The following is a 14,597-nucleotide window of genomic DNA, read 5'->3' as shown; positions in this document are numbered from 1 at the left end:
CACTGTGCCAGTCCTTCTTGTGATCACCTACCACTTTGCCTTCTCTTAACTCCTAAAACAAGTCAAGCCCCAAGATTCTTGTTTACATTTTCTTCTTTCTCACCCTACAATCATCCAGCCACTTTCTCTAGTTTTGAATAAACACCTCTATCCAGAGACCTCGGTAATTTGAACCTCTTGCCCCCAGCCCCGATATGCACCCCACGTCCCTGTTTCTAATGATGCACCAAGCACCGCAATGAGGAGCTTTAATACCCCTCCTCATCCTGACGTATTGCCCTGCACATCACATGGGACACAGAACAGGAGGCATCAACAGACCTGGGTTCAAGCAGAAGTTTACCACCTACATGTCATATGCCCCAGGACAGTTATTTAGCTCTTTAGCTAGTTTTAGCTAAATTAATAGCTAATTTAGCTCTTTAGGCATAGTTTTCTCATCTATGCAATGAGAAAAACAAGTGACCTTCAAAGGCCATTGTGAAGACTAAATGAATTTCCCTTTGTCATTTCCAATTGTAATCTGACCCGTATCACACCAAAAAAACTGAGTAGTTCTTTTCTGAATCTTTATTACAAATCAGCTCTTCACGGTGCCCATTTCTGTTAATGCCTCTTTGTCCTTACTTGTGGGGAGGCTCAAAATCCTTGAGTCTGACTGACCTTTCCTCACCCCTTTCAATCAAATCAACTGCCCAGACCTTCCTTTTACTTCCTTTTTCTGTAGCCACTATCACTGCCACAGACCCTCTTGCCAGTTACAGGCATCTACTCACTACTGTTGGATCCATGTTAAAACACAGCTGCCCCTCCATTAATTCCTCTTGTTCAGAAACCTCTGACTGACAGCCAGAGCCTTCAAGGAAGCACAAACTCCAAGTCCTCAACAATGTAGCCCAAGACTCTCTTACCTCTCCCTAACCTCTAATCAGCTAACCTCAGGCCAAAGGGACTGCTTTATGACCCCCAAGAAGGTACCCAGGGTTTTTCCTCTCTAGCCATGCTCTTCCTCCTCAGAACGGCATGAGGCAGTCTGTCCTTTCCTGGAGGGAAGCAACACCTAGAGTGGTAAAAACTTGGATTCTGGAGCCACACCACCTGCATGAATCCAGCCTCTAACTCTATAATCTTAAGCAAGTTCCTCAATCTCTTCGAGCCTTGGTGGTTTTTTTTCATCTGTAAAATGGGTCACAACTGTATGTACTCTATAGGATTACTGTTAGGTGCTCAGAGAGAATTATTACTGTTTCACTTCATATGGCTTCTTTGAGGTACTTTTCCTTATCTTGTTCTGTCTGATATTAGTTTTTAAAATATAATCAGAGTTACAATAATTTGTATCTTGTTTGTCCTCTCTCTGTCCCACCTCCCAACCGTCAGCTCCTGTTGGGAACATACTGATTTACTCACTTTGGTCATCCCCCACATAATGAGCCCTCAAATATTCCTTGAAATGGGTAAAATTAGGTGTACTTATTTCTCTCCCTCAGTCTCAACAGGAAGAGCTAATAAGATCAGGAAATGTAGTGATGTGGCCAAGATCACACCAGGTAAGGCAGAGCCCTGGAAACAACCTAGCTCTCCTAAAAGGATCCAATAACCTGTCAGCACCAAGAGCCAAGCATGCTTAATTATCCTGCTAAATAAGTAGACATGATAGAAAGTGGTGATTAGCTTCAGAAGTTAGAGAGAATGTTCTTGAAAAAGAATCCTGCATCCCTTGGCCCAACGCCAGCACCCCTTATTTGCATCCAATTGTCCTGTTGGAATCCTCCCCTCCACTGGAAGATTTTAACACTCAGTTCAGCTCTGCAAAGAACAGAGGTGGCGCAGAGCTGTGTTTGTATTTAAGGTAGGAAACGCCACTAGACTCTGCCAGCCTGACAGGACAGCTGCTTCTCTCTCATCCCTGGAGGAAAGACAGGACTAGAACTAACAGAAATTAAACCATGAACGAAAAAGAGACTAATAACTTCAGAAGTTGTGTGTTTGGGGAGGGGGTGGGTGGGGAGGTAGAACAGGAAGCACAATCAAACATAGGAGAAACTGATACTCAACACTGAAAGTGTCCACTCAGACCAAAGCTTATCCTCTGGCAGTTTTCAAGAGTTTTGTGTTTTGGCTTGGTTTTCTTACTAGTATAATAGGAAGGGCATGCATGTCTTGATTTCTCTTCTCACCTACAAGCAATCAGCCTAAAAAACCCTTTTCCTAAGGGTCCAGAATTAAGCTATGAGACACACATAGGCTCTTGAAGGAATTTGTAAAAAGGGTACATGCTCTACAGAAAGTAGGTGGCCAGAAATAGTCACCAAACCACCAATTCAACCAATACACACAATACCTAGTAGCAAGTAGGGAAACAGAAATTAAAGAGTTCCTATAGCAAGTGCCCCCAAGCTAATCCAGACTGAGGCCACAGTCTGGTAGAATTCAACTGACATTTACCTTATTTTAAAAAAAGAAAAAAAGCAGGGGAGCATTTCTTCAGGTTTATTTCACATGTGATTTCTCATTTCTGGGGTAGGTTGGTTTTACATTAAAATAGATCTGGCAGGGGCGCCTGGGTGGCTCAGTGGGTTAAGGCCTCTGCCTTTGGCTCAGGTCATGATCCCGGTGTCCTGGGATCAAGCCCCGAATCAGGCTCTCTGCTCAGCAGAAGCCTGCTTCCCTCTCTCTCTCTGCCTGCCTCTCTGCCTACTTGTGATCTCTGTCTGTCAAATAAATGAATGAAAATCTTAAAAAAAAAAAAAAATTAGAACTGGCATACGTACACTCACCAAAAAGAAAAAAAAGTAAAAGTTCATATATATATTTTAAAAAAAAGTATCAAGAGAATGAGAAGACAAACCACAGACTGTGAGAAAATATTTACAAAGACACATCTGATACAGAACTGTTATCCAAAATATGTTAAGAACCCTTAACATTTAACAGTAAGAAAATAAACGACTTGACTTAAAAAAGGGCAACAGATCTAAACAGACAGCTCACCAAAGATCGATAGATGGCAAATAAGCCCTATGAAAAGATGTTCAATGTGATATGTCATTAGGGATCTACGCATTAAAACAACAACGACATACCACCACGCAGTTATCAGAATAGCAAAAAACTTAGAACACTGACAATACCAAATGCTGGTGAGAATGTGAAGGAACAGGAACTCTCTCTTACTGCTGCTGAGAACGCAAAATGGGACAGCCACTTCGGAAGACAGACTGGCAGTTTCTTACAAAACTAAATAAGCATTTTACCCCCTATAATCCAATATTCTCACTCCTTGATATTTATAGAAATGAGTTGAAAACTTCTGTCTACACTTAAAACCAGCATGTGCACATTTACAGCAGTTTGATGCATCATCACCAATATTTGGAAGCAACCCAGATGTCCTTCAACAGATCAATGGACAAATTGCTGTACCTCTAGAAAACAGAGTATTATTCAGAGCTAATTAATAAGAGATGAGCTAGCAAGTCATGACAAGCCATGGGGGGGGGACCTTCATGTCTCTTACTAAGTGAAAGAAGCCAATCTGAAAAGGCTATATACACTATGATTCCAACTATATGACCTTCTGGAAAAGGCCAACTATGGAGATGGTAAAAAAGAACAGTATTTGCCAGGAGTTAGAGGGGACAGAAGGATGAACAGGTGGAGCACAGGGGATGTTTTAGGGCCATGAAAGTATTCCATATGATACTAGGGTGGTGGACACATGTCATTACACATTTGTCAAAACCGTCATGGAATGTACAACCCCAAAATGCACTAAAATGCACTACGGACTTTGGGTGATAATGATGTATCAATACGGGTTCATGGATTTAACACACCACTCTGATATGGGAGGTTGATAAAGGGGCAGGCTGTGCATTTGTAGGGCCATAGGCCACACTGGGACTCTCTGTACTTTGTGCCCAACCTTGCTATGAACCTAAAACTGCTCTACTAATAAAGGCTACCTTTTACAAAATTATATCTATTTTCTCTGCTTATAGAGCATATAAGCACGCACCCTGTGCCACACCTCACTGTAGAAAACTGGCAATGCCCCACTATTGGGGAAAAAAATCAAAATGAAGTATTTTAAAAATATAACATTCATTCACTCAACAGTTACTGAACATTTACCATGTGCTACTACCCATTATTCTGGGCTCTGTTCTGTGGAGGTTACGTTCTAATGAAATAATCTTAAAAATCCACTTCTTAAAAAACATATTATTTATTTATTTGAAAGAGAGAGAGCATGAGCAGGCGAAGGAACAAAGAGAGAGGGAGAAGCGGGCTCCCCACTGAGCAGGGAGCCCCGCTGGGGGCTTGATCCCGGGACTCTGAGAGCATGACCTGAGCCAAAGGCTGACGCTTAACTGAGCCACCCAGGTACCCCCAAAATCTACTGCTCTCAAAACCACCTACTGCTAACAGAAATCACTGCCCATACTTGCCTAAGAGATTTATCAAAAAAAGAGAAAAAAGACTACGAAAGAAAGTAACAGTGATTCTTTGAAATATACAAAGGTTCCCAGATGTGTGTGTGGGGTGGAGGGGACAAAAAGGGCAGTATGTTCTTCCAGTGGTGCCCCGCCTAACTGTTATCAAGCATCAAAGGTGTGCTAACCACTTGAATATGCACAGCACCAAAATGATAAAAGTGACACATTTATTATTAATAAGACCCAGGTAGAATGGTTCCTAACTTAGGATATGACCCTAAGAAAAGTTCTCGGAAGGCAATACATATCTAAAATGCCTCTCAGGGGGTGCCTGGATGGCTCAGCGGGTTAGAGCCTCTGCCTTGGGCTCAGGTCATGATCCCAGGGTCCTGGGATAGAGCCCCGCATAGGGCTCTCTGCTCAGCAGGGAGCCTGCTTTTTCCTCTCTCTCTGTGCCTGCCTCTCTGCCTACTTGTGATTTCTGCCTGTCAAATAAATAAATAAAATCTTTAAAATGCCCCTCAGAATACAAGTACAGCCTTCCCCCCTAACTACATACATTTTAGCAAATTAAAGCTGCACCTATAGGGCTATATATAAGATGCACACTTCACCCTTTGCAGGAAGGGACACGAAGACTTGCACATGTCCTTCCCTACACCTAGCTGGAACACTGTTGCCAGGCAATGGATATGCAGTGAATGGCTGAACAAATGCAGGAATGGCAACAACTATCCTATTTGCCTTTAAAATGACTCCTGTGCAGGGTACCTGGGTGGCTCAGTGGATTAAAGCCTCTGCTTTCCGCTCAGGTCATGATCCCAGAGTCCTGGGATCTAGCCCCGCATCGGGCTAGATCTCTCAGCAGAGAGCCTGCTTCTTCCTCTCTCTCTGCCTGTCTCTCTGCCTACTTGTGATCTCTGTCTGTCAAATAAATAAATAAAATCTTTTTTTTTAAATAAATAAAATCTTTTTAAAAAAATTCTTTAAAATGACTCCTGTGCTTAACAACAACCCACAGCACACTGTGTTTGTATGCAGGCTTCCAAAGTGCTGTGTTGCCCTGAGGTTAGGGGAAAAGGTGGCACAGTCAGCCTCTGGAGTTGGATTCAGTCTTGTGGATGGTAAGCACCTTTTCCACCGGAAACGGAGAAGCCGGTTGACCTTTCTACCATCCCCATTAATACATGATACAATAAAGCCCAAACCCATATCCCACCCAAGTGATGCTACTCCCCCAGAGGTTAAAAAAAGGAATGAATTCCTTCCTCACCTTAGCCTTACCTCTTGCCTCCCCAAACTGTTTCTGCAGAAGCAAGGAAACTTCTGATTTTCTCAGATGTGCAACAAAAGGCCCTTCCTACAATATTATGGAGAGGTGGGCACGACTTCAAGGGGGCAGGCACTGAGGCCAGGGCACCCCCCCCATACTACCTAATATCAATAAAACACCGTAATCACTTAACAGTGATGTCTGAGTCAACCTCAAGCTCGTGAAACTCAGCAACACACAGGTCTGCTTTGGCATATTTCCAGAAGGTGCTTTTTATTTTTTTATTTTTTTAAATTTTTAAATTGGGCATGGAGTCGAACATGGGGCTTGAACCTCGACCCCAAGATCAAGACCTGAGCTGAGATCAAGAGTTGGACACTCAACTGACTGAGCCACCCAGGCTCCCAGAAGGTGCTTATTTCTTGTGGCAGTCATATGAAAAGGATGAAAATTAACTAAGAAAACGATCCCTCTGACCTGTCTCCCAAACTGTCAACATGCAAATGATGTTTCATGTCTACATTTCTGCACTGTCAGTCATTACCAATTTATGGTCAATTCAACTCAGTTCCCGAAGGTCCACTGTATGCCAGGCTGTGTTCTGGACATATGGTTCCTGCCAGGAGCAGGGAATATGCAAATGTTCCCACATGGGTGGTGGCTTACTCAGGTTTGCCTTCATTGGGAAGACACTGAGCTCCAGGTATTTCAGACAACGCAAAAAATTAGAGAGGCTGCATGTGACCTGGAGTGTCAAGAAAGGTGGCTTAGAAAGGGTAAGAGGTGGCCGGGAGGGAGGAACAGAAAGAATTCAGATAGGCTGGGAGAGAAAGGAAAAGGATTCCAGGCAAACAGTTCTGTGCTCAAAGATCTTATTAGGGGTTCTGAACCCGAGCTTTCGAACTGACACCCGTGGGAGCTTAAGGGCATAAGAATAACGAATTTATGAAAAACCAGTGCCTCTAAGAATGGGATCTAGTAGGATGAATTTAAAAACCCAACAATGCTCCCGGTGGGAAATTTGGAAAGTGAGGGATCTCAGAGGAAGAAGGAAGGGAGACCTGGCAATATTCTCCCAGGGTAAGCAAAGATCCACCTATTTTGAACAGACCCAAATTTCCAGCCTATTCCCAGATCAGAAACTGGGACCAGCAAGTTTCTTAACTTCCCTCTGACCCTCCATTTCCTCAATTTTTGAATGGAGAGAATAATACATAAGTCATCGGATTAGGGCAATGTATGGAAATTACCCAGTTCAATAGTCGATACACAGATGTTCAATAAACGGTTAACTGGTGCTGTCATCACGTGCAAAAAACAGCACAAAAAGCTGTCCAGTTAGGGTTAAGTGAGGGACTACAAAATGGCAGCACCTTTGGGGGAAATCTGAGAGTCTGATCTGCCTTGCACTTTTACATACAACATTTTAATCCTGGTAGATGGCTTGGACTATAAAAATCAAAGCAACATGACAGATGTCAGTGGCTCCACAGCCAAATACCAGGACGGCCTTTGTTGGTGCTGCTTTCTAGAAAGTACATCTCACCTGCACAACTGAGAGAGAACAGTCACCTTCTTCACTCCAGGAGCCAGGCGGAAACTCACTAATTACCCACCTGGGATTAATTGATTCCATACCTTGTCTATAAGAGTTCGAAAACATAGGCTGGCAAAGAACCTATTCAACAAACTTTTAATGAGTGTCTTTGTATTAGACATTGTGATGGATTCTTTTAGGGCCTCTTAATCCAGGAGCACACGGAAAAGCACCAGAGATTCTCATGACCCAGATGACTTCGATTCACAACTGCGAGGAATCCTCACAGGTCTGAGAAAGGCTTCACCCCTTTTTTTATAGAAAAGGAAAGAGATAAATTAAGACATATGCATTCTTTCACTCATTCCTCATTTACTCATGCATTTCAAAGAAACATCTGCTCTGTACTGCTAGGTATAAAGCACCAGGTAGAGAAAGCCATTGCCCTCAAGGGGTTTACAGTCCCAAGGGCATAAAATTAACATCTAGCTATCACAAGGCCAACCAGAGGTAGGAGTCATCCCAAGCATACAAAGTACCATGGCGATGGGATGAACTCTCACTGGGAGGTCTGGGAAGCCTTCTAGACGGGTGCTACATCAGATAGGCAAGAATTTGCAGAAACTAATCAGAGGCCATGCAGGGATGCCAAACAAGCATGGAATTCAACGTGGTGGAAACACTGGGGGAAATCTATCTGTGGCGTCTGGAAATGGGGAGCTGTTTGTTGCAAGAATGGGTAGGTATTTTGGGGTGCCCTGGATCCAATGGAGGTAGGTGGGCCCAGAACCGTGAAAGGTTTTGTATGCCCAGCTAAGGAGGTAATTATACTGAGTACATTACATAGTGCTAAGAAACCTGTTCAGGAGGGGTGGGGGGGGGGGGAGAAGGAAAAGAAATCAGATCTTAGATCCAAAGAAAAGCCCACATAGCACTGGCATAGCTTCAGGCTCCAGACCTCTTAAAACGGCACTGCAGTTTTGGGGGAAGGGGTTCCCACCCTCCATGAGCAGGCAATATCTTTCTTGTCTTAATTTATCCTCTTTATCATCAATTTTTGCCCTTTCTCTTTCCCTTAGCCGGATGCTAGAAATGAGGCAAACATGTAGATTCTGAGGAAATCCAAGGAGCTTTTTTGGGGGTGGGGTAGGGGAGGAAATGTGGTGCAACTCCATCAGCCTTAGTCATACAACCTTCGGTGAGGTCAGCTTCATACCACCACCTCACTCCAGCTGCACCAGCTCGTTTGCCCCAGTCTGATTTGTTTCCATTCACCTCCTTAATCCCAATGGTTTTTTTTTTTTAAAGATTTTATTTATTTGACAGAGAGAAATCACAAGTAAGCAGAGAGGCAGGCAGAGAGAGAGGAGGAAGCAGGCTCCCTGCTGAGCAGAAAGCCTGATGCTTTCAGGACCTGGGATCATGACCTGAGCCGAAGGCAGCGGCTTAACCCACTGAGCCACCCAGGTGCCCCAATCCCAATGGTTTTTGAAGACCATCAATGTTTTCCTTTGTGTGTAATGTAAAGGGTGGCCTGACTTCCCCTTTATGACTCTGCTTCACTCTGGTGCCATCTTATTCTCTTCGGGGGCCCAGCTGGAAATCTGACATCAAATTCTCCCCCAACAACAACCTCCACCTTCAACATTTGCACACGCACATGCACGCACACACACAGCCAAAATGTTCCAACTCCAAATCATCTTACAAACTGACAGAGCTTTCCCCCTTTATTTTGCCATCTTCATGCCCTCAGCCTGGACACCTGGGTTTCTCCCCCAACCCCCCCATTCTTACCTTACCTTCAGATGCTTCATTTCTCCTACAGAAATCAGTGTAAATAGTGTGTTTCTCCCTACAAACCCTTTATACAAGGTGCAGGGCTCTGTGCCCTACCACATCCTCCTTAACCATGAGCCTTGGGTGCTCCTGCCTCACCACCCAAGTGTCATTTTTAAAGGTCCATTTGGCTCTTAGAATATATTCCACATTAACTAATATCCATGTATTGTCTTGTTAAGAGAAAGAGGTAACCATCTGGGTACAGCATTAAAAAAAAAAAAAAAAAGACAGGGGAGAACCAGAGGCCCCTTGGTCAAGTGAGTTCAGATACAGCAATAACACTTGGGCCGTGTTCAAAGTTGCCCACTCATCCATCACAGCTCCTCAAAGACTATTAACTTGCTAGCCATTATCCAACCACCTTCACCACACCCTCAGTCCCCCAGAGAAGAGCATAAGGCCAGAGGGGATGCAGCATATTCATGTCACCCCCAACCCCAGGTAAAAGACAAGTAAGTCCGCTATAAAAGCGGGGATGCAACAGGCCCAAATTGAACCCAGCCTAGCGCTCACTGTAACAAGAGGTGGGTGATTCACTCCTGGGGGGGGGGCAGTTAGGAAAAAGGAAAATCGTGGAAAGTCCCAGAGGAAGTGGTAACCCTATTCTCGAAGCCTGGCCAGAATGTACACTGGCTCATAGGTACACTCAGCGCCCCTGCTGCCGCTGCTCTCCCGCCTCAACCTCTTCTTACTCGCCCTCTCCTCCCAACACGCGTCTCACCCCCATGCCTCCACTCACAACATTATCCTTGGGTGAATGTATCAGCTTTGCCCCGCTACCCGCCCACCGGCAGACATGGACTTCTGGGGTTGGGAAGTCTACCACAGCTAAACGGGGCGACGAGCTGCTGCCCATCTTCCCACCCACTCATCCTTATTGTGCCATTTGCCCAGTCTGATGGCAGCCCAAGCCGCTGATGTGAGTCGGCGAGAATGCAGCGGAGAGGGCAAAGGAGGAACACACAGCACAGACACCCAAGAGGACCCGCTGCCCCTCCTTGAAGTGCCCCACCCCCACCCCTCCAGCCTCGAGTAGGGCTGGGGGCGCAGACAGACAAGGGAAGGGAAGCACACTCAGTCCCTGTCCGCAACACACAAAGCCCTTCACCTTCTCCTTGCCTTCCAAGCTCCTCCCTGGGCTCCGTTTTTCCGAGGGTCTCGGATGCCCCCTTCGGTGGTCTGCGGGACGGTCCCACCCGCTTTCGCCGCTCTGCCTCCTCCTCCCTCGCGTCTCAGCCGCCTCCTCCCCGCCCCTCGCCACAGACCCCGGAGGGAGCGCAGCCCGGGTTCGGGGGCCGCCAAGAGCACCCCACCCGCGCTGGGCCCCTGCGCCCCGGGAGAGCGGACAGCGGTCCAGCGCGCGCCGCACAACTTCGCCCAGCCGCTCCGCCACCCGCTCGCGGGCGTACAGCCCATCCCCGCAGCGGTCGGGTCGGGTGCCCGACCAACCCCAGCCGGTCGAGAGCCCCGCCGCAGCCACGCGCCTACCTGCGAGGCGGCGAGAAGCGAGGGCAGCGCGCGCCCCGGCCCGAGCCCCGCGCCGCGTCTACCCTTGTGCAGCTGCGGCGGCGGCGTTTGCAGCGGCCGCGGGCTGGCTGGCTGGGTGGCTGGCTGGCTGGCTGACTGGCTGGCTCACTGGCTGGCTGCCCGGCTGACTCCTCACTGGGGCTTCCTGTAAGGCTGGACAAAGGACATTTCCTGGGAGGAGCAGGGGAATGTTCCCAGCATGCCTCGATTTGTAGTTCCCGGGGACTTCCTGCTACCAGGGCCCCGGGCGCGGAGGCTTCCCCCTCCAGACGCGCACCCGGCACGCGAGGACACGCGCTCGCTCCTTCCCTCGCGCTCCAGGGCTGGGAGCGGCAGGGGCGTCTAGGCCGGGGTCCTGCTCCGCCCCACGGCCCCGCCCCGCAGCCCCGCCCCGCCCCGCGGCCCCGCCGAGCGCGACTCCGGGCTCCCGAACGTGGCCGCCCCCGCAGCTGGTGGCCTGTCGCTGAGCTGTCGCGGGGTGCGGGAGGACTCTGCGGTGAGAGCTGCCATTTCTTCGGATAGGGGGAAGTTTGGGGTGGGTTCTTTTTGAGTTGACTTGTTTTTTCAATAGATTTTTCTTTTTCCTTGTCTTTTTTAAACCGCCGGAATCCTGCAGGGGGCGGTATAAAGAACTTGACTGCTCACCAGGAATTCAGGTTCCTTAAGATTTGGGCGCTTCATCCTTAAAACCGTAAGACCTGTTTTGTTTCCAGATCCTGACCCCGTGACATTGCTCTCTCCCATGTTGGCCTTGTCCCAGGCGTGTTTTCAAGAAAAGTAATTAAATTAAGAGATTGAAGACAAATTGCATGAATTAACTCCAAGACACGTAAAACAACAACAACAAAACAACCTGTGCGGCAGACTTAGGAGCATGGTGGAATTTCTGTTTCTCTTTCTCTTGTTCGCGTTTAGGATCTGGTTTCGTCCGCCTTACAAACAGACGCGATGGCCACTGTATGGCCATCTGTATCAGGGGTTTAGGAACGTTGGGCATTGGCTATAAGAGAGAACTCCACTTCCAGCCCAGCCTATCAGCAGTCCTCCACAAATTCCTGTCTAATTCTGGAATTGCATACCCAGGACACTCCTGGGAAAAATCAGGGAAGGGCCACATGGAGACTTAGGAAAAGCAGTGCTCTCTCCCCTTAAGGAGGGTGATCAGAATGTAATGAACGGAGCTAGGAAAGGAAGAGTCCCAATATGCTCTAAAATGTGTTTGAAAAGTAACCAGAGAGAGGGTCGTAATGACCACGCCTATCCATTTGGCCTTTCACATTTCAAATGCGCATGTGTACATTCAATGTGCATTTAAGAAAAGTGCATCCATGTTGCGGCTCTAGTTCTTTCTCTTGAGATACTTAAGATGGGCTGGATCCATTTAAGGTGTAGCAATGGTGAGAAGTGTGCAGATGTCATCAGCTACCTCCCCGAAGTTCCTATTGCATGTCTCCCTGTTGACTGTCCACCTAAATTAATTTTGGTGTCGTCTTTGCATTTGGGGGACCCTGCAAATCACAGCTTCCTAAGGGTTTGCAGTCTGGTAACGTTCTAATAAAACTGTCCCTCCCTCCACCATCACCAAGAAAAAAAAAAAAAGATAATTGATAATCATTTGGCAAACCCAGCGGCCTCTTGTAGTGTTCAGCTTGAAAAGATGAAACACTTGCTGTAGCATTTAACATGGCCTGCTATGCCCTCAGCAGAGCTATTTTCTGCCTTCCTATATAGCACACTCTCCTCATTCTCCTCCTACGTTTCTAAGTTAGCTCAAGATGCCTAAAATTTCACTCACCTCCCTCCCATACCAAAACCGTCTCTCTCTTTTGTTGCCAACCCCAGTTAACTGGTGACTTCAGTAGGGATCTGTTTAACACTTACTACACATTAGTCACCATGCCCAGAGTAGACATATGTTAACGTCCCACTGTAAGACATTTACTGAGTAAGCGCTGTCTTAACCCTCAAGAAGTTCATACTCCTGGGCTCCATGCTGGGTGTAGAGCCTACTTTAAAAAAAAAAGTTCATACTCCAGCTGACATCACACAGACAATTACCACATAACATTTAAGTGCTATAACAGAGCCGTACATAGAGGTTTGTGTTCTCAGAGGGTCTCACTCTTCCCATAAACTCTTTTGTTCAGGCAAAATCAGGAATGGGAACAAGAGAGGCCAGGAAACGCAAGTAGTAAATAAGGACACTCCGTGTGTAAAATTTGGTTGTGAAGGGGGTGGTAACTGGGAAGGAAATAGGGTCTAAGGGGAAGACGATTTCTGTTTGTGGGCTTTCTGTTTGTTTAGTTTTTAAGATGAGAGCTCCTTAGGGATGCTTGAAAGCTGATGGGAAAGGTCTAGGGAGAGGCAGGGGGTAAAGACAGAGGAGAGAGAAAGGAGAAGAGATCAGGCATTCAACAAATACTTGTTGAATTAACTAATTCCTGTTACATATCATTGCTGAAGATGCTCAGATCAACATTAATAAATTGCACATTCCCAGCTAATATCAGCAGAGCCTGAGACCAGACAGAAATGACATTCCTTTCTCCCTCATGCATCCTCCCCGACCCTTCAAGCCCTCAGGGGAGGGAGTAGGGAGTGAGGGGAGGGACACAAGGGCTCCCTGATGTTACAGGATGGAGGTCAAGTTTTCCAATTCTACAGCAGATTCCAAAGGCACACAGCAACTTCAGAAAAGTCTTAACTTCCCAGCCTATGTTTTTAATTTTTTAATTAAGTGAATATTTGGGATGCCTGGGTAGCTCAGTCAGTTAAGCAGCTGCCTTTGGCTCAGGTCATGATCCCAGGGTCCTGGGATCCAGCCCCACACTGGGCTCCCTGCTCAATGGGAAGCCTGCTTCTCCCTCTCTTGAGGCTCCCACTGCTTGTGCACGCTCTCATCTTTCTCTCTCTGTTAAATAAATAAATAAAATCTTTAAAAAAAAAATAAGCAAATGTTTTACCCTTGCCTTTTTTCCCCTTCACTTTGAGATAGAATAGGTAACTATACTCATCATTACTTTTCAAAATGGGAATTGAACCTGGAGAGATTTGCCTCCATGTTTTAACAAGCATGAGGTGGACATCTGTTGCTTCCTTACCCTCACAAGCATCCATCCTCCCCCCCCCTTTTGTGGTAACAACACCTTTGGGGAAATAATCCCCTTTCCAGCTTAGCCCTTACCGTTTTGAGAGGGGCTCTGCTTCAGTGGTGGGTATATAATCATCACCTACCAACTACCTTGTTCCATTGCTGTACAAAGGATCAGCTACTAAAAGAAGCAAAGATGAGAAAGGTGGGCGTGTGCGCACACACATGCACACATGCACACACATGCAACATACAGACATACAGAGATGGAGATGGAGAACCCATGCACCAGCAAATCCTTATGATATTGTTTGATCAAGGTAACCCTAGATTTTACGTTAGATGAGCCAGAACATTCCCTTTGGGCTTAAGCTATTTGACCTTCAGTTCCATCTCTTGCAGCCAAGAGAGTTCTCTACAGCTGAGTATGAGGTGTTACAGTACAGATCCTTCAATGGGCAGCTAGTTTAGCTGAAGAAGGGTGAGAGGTGAAAGGATCCCTCTGTCCCAGGCTGGGGAATGGAAATCTTTGTGATACAGGTCATCAAAAACACCGAATAAAAGGTCTCCAGGTCCCAGCATTTCAAAGGAGGAGTTTTAGAGGTCTTGATTGACAAATGTCAGCATTTGGACTGCTTGCAGTTTTTATAAATATTCAAAAGAAAGAGACATGCTAATGTTGAAACCGGCCTCTTCAGAAACAGGATGGAAGAAATTACAGCCTGGCTAAAAGATGCTCCTTTTTGACTCTAGCCAGCCAACCCAAATGGTCAAGAGTCAGATATATTGAGCCATGCCAGGATGAAAAAAAGGAAATTCTTTGCCCTTTCCAGAGTAACAGCAAAGGCAGGAAGGTTAAAAAAAAAAAAAAAAAAAAAAAAAAAA

The 14,597-nt window shown here is 46.4% G+C and overlaps 1 protein-coding gene across 1 annotated transcript in view; it reads right to left on the bottom strand.

Moving 5' to 3' along the window:
• The window catches only part of ZNF697 (zinc finger protein 697), a 31,221-nt gene extending 20,110 nt beyond the window's left edge, over positions 1–11,111 (bottom strand). Inside the window, exon 1 of the mRNA XM_047727652.1 lies at positions 10,583–11,111. The gene's annotated coding sequence lies outside the window, so the exon portion shown is untranslated. The remainder of the gene's footprint in view (positions 1–10,582) is intronic.
• Positions 11,112–14,597: the final 3,486 nt, after the last annotated feature.

Source organism: Lutra lutra, chromosome 4 (genome assembly GCF_902655055.1).
Source record: "Lutra lutra chromosome 4, mLutLut1.2, whole genome shotgun sequence".
Classification (NCBI taxonomy): domain Eukaryota; kingdom Metazoa; phylum Chordata; class Mammalia; order Carnivora; family Mustelidae; genus Lutra; species Lutra lutra.
This window is presented reverse-complemented; position numbering and strand designations above follow the sequence as displayed.